Below are 8,906 nucleotides of genomic sequence, written 5' to 3'. Positions count from 1 at the left end.
AGGGGGATCGATGTCTGATTGTGCGCATGCGCGGGACCTGCCCCATGGCCCACGTGCCACTCGACGTGCCCAACGTCACCGCGCAACAATCCGCTTCGCGTCCGGATTGGACGATTGCGCCTGACGTCACTGAAATGCGGAAGTGCCGCACCCTGTCATTCTCCTTTCCAGACTCAGGCCCCGCCCTTCATATAGGCCCCGCCCAGTCGCTTTTCCCACTCGCGCCACGCCCGTTACTCAAGTTGGCCCCGCCTCGACCTCTGCTGCGCTAGGCCCCGCCCCATGCTCGAGCCGCACAACTCTGGCCACGCCCATTGTGTTACTGGGCTCCCGGCCCCTGCCCGTCCCTCCCATCAGACCCCGCCCCCTGCCCCACCTCCCCATGCAGACCCCGCCCCTCCCATCAGACCCCGCCCCCTACCGCACCTCCCCATGCAGACCCCGCCCCTCCCATCAGACCCCGCCCCCTACCGCACCTCCCCATGCAGACCCCGCCCCTCCCATCGGACCCCGCCCCCGCCGCCCCTCCCCATGCAGACCCCGCCCCTCCCATCAGACCCCGCCCCCTGCCCCACCTCCCCATGCAGACCCCGCCCCTCCCATCGGACCCCGCCCCCGCCGCCCCTCCCCATGCAGACCCCGCCCCTCCCATCAGACCCCGCCCCCGCCCCACCTCCCCATGCAGACCCCGCCCCTCCCATCAGACCCCGCCCCCTACCCCACCTCCCCATGCAGACCCCGCCCCTCCCATCGGACCCCGCCCCCGCCGCCCCTCCCCATGCAGACCCCGCCCCTCCCATCAGACCCCGCCCCCGCCCCACCTCCCCATGCAGACCCCGCCCCTCCCATCGGACCCCGCCCCCGCCCCACCTCCCCATGCAGACCCCGCCCCTCCCATCAGACCCCGCCCCCTGCCCCACCTCCCCATGCAGACCCCGCCCCTCCCATCGGACCCCGCCCCCTACCGCACCTCCCCATGCAGACCCCGCCCCTCTCATCGGACCCCGCCCCTCCCATCAGACCCTGCCCCCTGCCCCACCTCCCCATGCAGACCCCGCCCCTCCCATCAGACCCCGCCCCCTGCCCCACCTCCCCATGCAGACCCCGCCCCTCCCATCAGACCCCGCCCCCGCCCCACCTCCCCATGCAGACCCCGCCCCTCCCATCGGACCCCGCCCCCTGCCCCACCTCCCCATGCAGACCCCGCCCCTCCCATCAGACCCCGCCCCCGCCGCCCCTCCCCATGCAGACCCCGCCCCTCCCATCGGACCCCGCCCCTACCCCACCTCCCCATGCAGACCCCACCCCTCCCATCGGACCCCGCCCCCTGCCCCACCTCCCCATGCAGACCCCGCCCCTCCCATCAGACCCCGCCCCCTGCCCCACCTCCCCATGCAGACCCCGCCCCTCCCATCAGACCCCGCCCCCGCCGCCCCTCCCCATGCAGACCCCGCCCCTCCCATCGGACCCCGCCCCTACCCCACCTCCCCATGCAGACCCCGCCCCTCCCATCGGACCCCGCCCCCTGCCCCACCTCCCCATGCAGACCCCGCCCCTCCCATCAGACCCCGCCCCCTGCCCCACCTCCCCATGCAGACCCTGCCCCTTCCTCAGGCCCAGGCCCCTGCTCCCTTCAGCTGCCCCCCTAGGGTGACCAGACAGCGAGTGGGACAAATCGGGTGGGGGTGGGGGGGTAATAGGCGCCTATAGAAGACAAAGCCCCAAATATCAGGACTGTCCCTATACAATCGGGACATGTGGTCAGCCCATCCCCCACTATGGGTGACATGTGGCAGGGAGTCCCACAGGCCAGTCCCTGCGGGTTGGTCGGTGGTTTTGAGCCGCCCAGTGGGGGCGCTGACCCCACCCCCCCAAGCAGCCCTTGGACACCACCAAGTCCTAGATGGGAGCGAAGTGTAAGGGGAGGTTGGGTATCAGTGGCCCTGGCTGAGTGAAATCAGCCCCCCCTTTCCCCGCACAGGCCTCACTCCAGCCCTGTGTTCGATGAGGGACAGCAGTGACCGGACGGGGGGCCCGGGCACCGGGGCTGGGTTCATGTCCCGGGGGCTTGGCCCACAACTCGGGGAGGAGCCGGGGCTGAGAGCCCGTCCCGGAGAGAGACGTTCAGCTGCTCACAAAGGGAGCTGGCCCCGGCCCCGGCCCCGGGACCGAGCAGCAGGGCGAGAACCGATGGTGCCAGGCCAGTTCCAGCTGAAAGGCATCGGGGCGGCTGTGATTAACCCCGGGGAGAGAGGCCCTGGGCCGTGGGACAGCCTCCATCTCCGGCCGGCTCCGCTCCGGACAGGGGGCCTTGCCCCAGGGCACTTTAGCCCAAGTTCTGGAGCACCCGATGGGGAAGGAGGCTGAAATTCCCTTCCCGGTGCTAGGCCCTCGGGGGATCCAAGGGGATGAGCAAATACCCCCTCCTGGCCTCAGCCCCGGGGGAACAGACAGAGAGGGAGAGGCCGTCCCTGCCCCAAGGCGGCCGGCCTATGGGGGGACGGGCGGGACTGGCACATCCAGCTCTGGGCAGCTCCTGCCACAGGGCAGGGCGGACTGGTGAAAGCTGGGCCGGGGGGAGCCAGAGCACAGGGTGTGTCTGACGGCTCCCGGACAGCTCCTGGGCTAGATGGGGATAGATAGGTAGAGGGGGTCTAAGGGGATAGATAGAGAGATATGGGGGTGTCTGGGGATAGAGAGATAGATAGATACAGGGGGTGTCTGGGGATAGATAGATAGATAGATAGATAGATAGATAGATAGAGGGGGTGCATGGGGATAGAGAGAGAGAGAGAGATAGAGAGAGAGAGAGAGAGAGAGAGAGGGTGCATGGGGATAGATAGATAGATGGATAGAGGGGGTGTAAGGGGCTAGATAGATAGATAGATAGATAGATAGATAGATAGATACAGGGGGTGTCTGGGGATAGATAGATAGATAGATAGATAGATAGATAGATAGATAGATAGATAGATAGATAGAGGGGGTGCATGGGGATAGATAGAGAGAGAGAGAGAGAGAGAGAGAGAGGGTGCATGGGGATAGATAGATAGATAGATGGATAGAGGGGGTGTAAGGGGCTAGATAGATAGATAGATAGATAGATAGATAGATGTGTGTGTGAACAGGTAGGTAGACCAGTAGAGGCGGTCTATTGGGACAGACACACAGACAAACGGACGGACGGACAGATGGACGGACACACGGACAGAAGGACAGAGGTGTCTGGAGTCACAGGCCAGCCATTTCTGGACCGAGGTGCCTAGCAGGAAAAGAAGGGCGGGGGATGGCTGGTTCACTGAAGAGCTGCCCAGTGCTGCCAGCCCGGACGCCTGGGTCCCGTGCCCCAATTCGGTCTCTTACAGCTGCATCCCCTACACCTTACTTCCAACCCTGCTCCCCTCCTCCCAGGGCAAGCTGGCCCCTGGGCCCCAGATGGAGGAGGTGGAAGGGGTGGTGTCCAAGGCCCCGCCCCACCTGTGGCGTGCTGGCCCTTTAAGGCGCCACCCCCTCCAAGCTGTGACAGGCCGTTAAAACGCTCGAGCTGCAGCCTCGGGACTCATTGTGACACCAGAGCATCTGGAGCCGGTGAGAGCAGGGGGCTGGGCGCCAGGACTCCTGGGTTCTATCTCGGGCTCTAGGAGGGGGCCAGGAGCCAGGACTCCTGGGTTCTATCTCGGGCTCTAGGAGGGGGCCAGGAGCCAGGACTCCTGGGTTCTATCTCGGGCTCTAGGAGGGGGCCAGGAGCCAGGACTCCTGGGTTCTATCTTGGGCTCTAGGAGGGGGCCGAGATCCAGGACTCCTGGACTCTTGGCCGGCCCCTTCCCCTCTCTGCACTATGTGTCTCTTACTCCCAACCCAGCTCCCTGCAGAGCCCTGGGGACGCACATATTGAGCTGTGAAGAGGTTTGCAGCTGGCTGGGAGGGGCAGGCAGGGTGATGGTGGAGACAGCTACCTGGGGCATGGGGAGGGGACTCAGCCGAGGGGATTACTGGGGCGGGGGGGCTGTATCCTGTGTCCCCACCTCCTCCAGTGCTGGAGAGGGGCTCTCCGGGGGCAGCTGGGAAAGGAGGTCTCATGAGGTAACCCGGGGGTGGGGGGGCACGGAGACAGATAGAACAGGGGCACCAGCTGAGCTGGGGGAGGGGAGCCCAGGGCTGGGCCAGCAGGGGCTGCGGTCGGGAGTGAGGGGCACCGTTGACCCCGGCGTCTCTCCCCAGCCGCCATGAGCCGGAAAGTCGTGCGCAGCAGCAAGTTCCGCCATGTGTTCGGGCAGCCGGCGAAGGCCGACCAGTGCTACGACGACGTGCGGATCTCACAGACCACCTGGGACAGCAGCTTCTGCTCCGTGAACCCCAAATTCCTGGCCATGATCGTGGAGGCCAGTGGGGGAGGGGCCTTCATGGTGCTGCCGCTGGCCAAGGTAACTCCGCCCCCCCCCCCCAGCCCGGCCGGCGCCCCTCACTCCCGCAGCCCCTGCTACTCGGCATTGCACTGGGGATCCAGCTGTGACCTGACACGACCCCCCCACCACCTTGCCATGCAAGCCCCGGTTGGACTTGGGGAGGGCTGAGCTGTCTCAGACCTGCCCCCCCTCCCCTCCCCTCCCCAAACCCACTTCCCCTTTTACACGCTTGCTTCCGCCCCAAGTTCAAATTTGGAGCCATTTAAGGCAAAAAAGTCAAGATCTGCCTGTTTGGCGGTTTCACAACCCCCCCCCCCCCCCCCCGGAAACACAGACAGATGGGGAGGGATAGAACATTACCTAAGAAGGGGAGCGGGGGGGCAGGACTGGGCTAGCAGGGGGCTGCGGGTCGGGAGTGAGGGGCACCGGCAGAGCTGGGGGGGGCAGCCCTGGGCTGGCAGGGGCTGCGGGTCGGGAGTGAGGGGCACCGGCAGAGCTGGGGGGGGGGCAGCCCTAGGCTGGCAGGGGGCTGCGGGTCGGGAGTGAGGGGCACCGGCAGAGCTGGGGGGGGCAGCCCTGGGCTGGCAGGGGGCTGCGGGTCGGGAGTGAGGGGCACCGGCAGAGCTGGGGGGGGCAGCCCTGGGCTAGCAGGGAGCTGCGGGTCGGGAGTGAGGGGCACCGGCAGAGCTGGGGGGGGCAGCCCTGGGCTGGCAGGGGCTGCGGGTCGGGAGTGAGGGGCACCGGCAGAGCTGGGGGGGGCAGCCCTGGGCTAGCAGGGGGCTGCGGGTCGGGAGTGAGGGGCACTGGCAGAGCTGGAGGGCAGGGCTGGGCTGGCAGGGGGCTGCGGGTCGGGAGTGAGGGGCACCGGCAGAGCTGGGGGGGGCAGCCCTGGGCTGGCAGGGGCTGCGGGTCGGGAGTGAGGGGCACTGGCAGAGCTGGGGGGCAGGGCTGGGCTGGCAGGGGGCTGCGGGTCGGGAGTGAGGGGCACCGGCAGAGCTGGTGGGGGGGCAGCCCTGGGCTGGCAGGGGCTGCGGGTCGGGAGTGAGGGGCACTGGCAGAGCTGGGGGGGGGGCAGCCCTGGGCTAGCAGGGGGCTGCGGGTCGGGAGTGAGGGGCAGCAGTGGGATAAAGGGCCCTGTGTCCTTCCCTGGCCTGGGGGAAGGGGGCGGCAGGATGAGGCCTTGGAGGGACCCAGGATGTGCCGTCTTGTGACTCCATCGTGATGGGCGCAGAAACACAGAGAACAGAGAGAGCCCCTCCCCCAGCCCTGCTGGTGCCCCTCACTCCTGACCTGCAGCCCCCTGGCCCCCCAGCCCTGGCTCCCCTTCCACAGACACAATGTCTTTGGTTTTAACCCCTTGAGCCCTGCACTGCCTTGGCCGTTCGGGAATTTCCCATCATTCCTCAATCCCTGGGTAACTTTTTTCTGGGACTGCCATATTTGTGGGTCCCACCTCACTACTCAGGGGGACGATGGGGGGAGCTGGGAGGGGGAGTCTGTGCTCAGCAGGTGTGGCATGCAGTGAGGTCGGGGCTGTCAATGAGGGGGGAGGAGGGACCCAGGAGTCTGGGTGGGAGTGGGGTCAGGGAAGACCCAAGTAGGGATTCAGGAGTCCTGGCATGTGGGTGGGAGCCTAGGAAGGACCCCGGAGCCCCCGGTGCTGAAGGAGCGACCGGCCCTGCTACCAGACCGGGCTGTGTTCTCACCGCGTTTCCTGCCCCACGGCAGCGGTAGGCCTCATGTCGCCTTTTATGGGCATGTCTGGGGCACTGGGGCTGGGAGTAGTGTCGCAAGACAGACACAACCAGACACCAGTCCCCCCGCCCCGGGAAACTCCCCTGGGGCCATGGGGGGAGCCGCCCCCCCCAAACACTTAACACCACCCCTCCCCGAGCCTAGAGAGAACCCAGGAGTCCTGGCTCCCAACCCCGCCTGCTCTAACCCTCCAACTCCCACTCCCCTCCCAGAGCCCAGAGAGAACCCAGGAGTCCTGACTCCCAGGCCCCCTGTTCTAAGCACTGCACCCCACTCTTCACCTGCCCCAACCCTGACTCCCAGATGCCCCACAGGTATTCAGGGAGTCTCAGGGCTTCACCCCCTGACCGGGGTGGGGGGGAGGGAAGCTCCCCGGGGGGGCAGGGAGGGGCAGCAAAGGGGAGAATCGCGCTCTTCCGAGTGCAAAGGGTGAAGCTTCTATTGCACCGTCTGGTGGGAAAAGCGTGTCACTGCAGTCAGGAGCCAGGACACCTGGGTTCTCTCCCCAGCCCGGCCCGGGGAGGGGAGCAGTGGTTTCCCCAGGAATTGAAATTGGCCGGGGGGGGGGGTGTTCGAATTTACGGGGGGGGGGAGTGTCAGGGCTGATGGTGAGGGTGAAGGGGGGCTTTATGGCACCAGAGTAAAAACTGAAAAATGTTTCATGACCATTTAATTAGATTTAACTCATGTTTTAAAATCATCACACAAATTAGAGTTGGCTACTCAAGCCTCCTCTGAAGTACCACGTCGACATCCGTCTGGGTTTCTTGGTATCATTTTGCACAACTCTGCTAATGAACTTCTTGAATGCCGCGCGCTCCTCTTCGGAGGCTTCTCGTGTGGCCGGTCCTTGCAGCCCTTCAGCTGCGAGGCTCGTTGGTTCCTTCCCGAGACCAGGCAGAAGGCGACGCCTTTCGGAGCGCAAAGCTCCAGGCAATGGTGAAAAAGAGCGCTCGGCTGTCGCCCTTGTGGCTGGGGCTGCAAGAGAGGAGTTCCTGCTTCTTTCAGCCAGGAAACAGAGCTCAACGACCGGCTCGGGCCGCGAGTGAGGATACAGAAGTCGCAGTCAAATCTTCATCCGTTCGTCGTGATAGTCCACCTTGCGTTCAGATTCTCTCTTCTGTCCTGAGCACATGGCAGCCGCTGGCTGGTCCTGCCTCACTCCACCCCGGTGAAAGTAAGTCAGAGGACTTACCCCACCCCGGAGCCCTGAGCAGGGGGCGTGGCCTCAACCAGAAGAGGCGTGGCCTTACATCCCCGGGCCCTGATTTAAAGGGCCAGGCCTCCAGCTGCAGAGGCGGCTGGGAGCCCCGGGGCTCGGGGGCGATTTAAAGGGCCCCGGGCTCCAGCTACCGCAGCAGGGCCCCGGGCCCTTTAAATCACTGAGGAGCCCTGGGGGCTCCCGGCTGCCACCGCTCCCCGGGGCTCTGGGCTCTGGCAGAGCTTTAAAGGACCTGGGGCTCCGCTGTGGTAGCGGCTGCCGGAGTCCCGAGCCCGTTAAATCCCCGCTGGAGCCCTGCTGCCCGAGCCCTGGGGTAGCGGTGGCCAGGCTCCATCGGGGATTTAAAGGGCCCCGGGGCTCCAGCTGCCGCTACCTCCCCGGCCCTTTAAAGCCCCGCCGCAGCCCCGCCGCCGCTACCCCAGGGCTTTAAACTGCCCTCTGGGAAAGCCGGTCCTGGTACGGCGCCCCGGCTCTTACTGGTGCGCCGTACCGGGGCGTACCGGCTTACTTTCACCTCTGCGCTCCACTCAACGGTCGGTGTTTTATAGGACAGGGATCTGTAAAAGCTACGTAGAGGGTGAGTAGAATCTAGAAGTCGCTGTTGTAGATTTTTAAAAATCAAGCCTGTGGACTTTTTCAGTTGTCTTAACAAACACTTCTTGTCCTCTTCACTTAAGGATTCGATATAAATGCCTTCAGTAGTCAACTTCTGGACCGACGTCTTTGCTTCTTCCAGGACTTTTTCAATGGCTAGCTCTCGGATTGATCCAAATGTAGCTTCTCTTGCTGGAGAAAGATCTACTACTGTCCTAGCAGATGCCTGGATGGCCATTGTTTAATGACCCAAGGCTTACGAGAGAGAGAACGGCGATAGTCTTCTCTGAACGTAGTAGCAAAAGTAATCCACCAGCCTCACTACTTAGATCCATCCCATCTTGGTAGACAATTTCCAAAGCCAGTAATAACGGCTGGAGTAATTTTAAGACAACAGCCAAGGACTGCTCATGAGAAAGCCAGAGGGTTTTCCAAAGTTGGACTAATTTGAACTTCAGTCCCAGTGTATCTTCTATACTTTCCAAGATATTCAGTCTTTTTGGACTCTTGCTGAAAAAAGAATATAAAGAAGACATTAAATGTACAGCTTTTTAAATGTCTTTTGAAGAGTCTGCAGCTCATGCTGGCGCTAGCTGGAGTAGGTGGCCTCTGCAGTGTGTACAGGAGAGACTAGGGTTACGCTTTTCTCTGAGCAAAGCTTGTGCTCCACCATGTCTTCCAGAGACGTTTGCAGCTCCATCAAATGCACAAGCAGCCATGTGTTTGGGGGCCCACTGACGAGCCTTTAACTCTTCTAAGATGTGGGTTGTCACAGATGCAGCCGATGTGTCTTCTATAACTTGAACATCTAGAAATGCATCTACTGGCCTATCACTGACATCCAGATAACGTACACAGTGACTTAGTACTTGATGCCCATTTGCATCGGCGCATTCGTCAGCCACGTGTGCAAATGTTTGGAATGCGGT

Source organism: Lepidochelys kempii, unplaced genomic scaffold, assembly GCF_965140285.1.
Source record: "Lepidochelys kempii isolate rLepKem1 unplaced genomic scaffold, rLepKem1.hap1 scaffold_245, whole genome shotgun sequence".
Taxonomy (NCBI): domain Eukaryota; kingdom Metazoa; phylum Chordata; order Testudines; family Cheloniidae; genus Lepidochelys; species Lepidochelys kempii.
The sequence above is the reverse complement of the archived record's forward strand: the minus strand, read 5'-3'. Positions refer to the sequence as shown.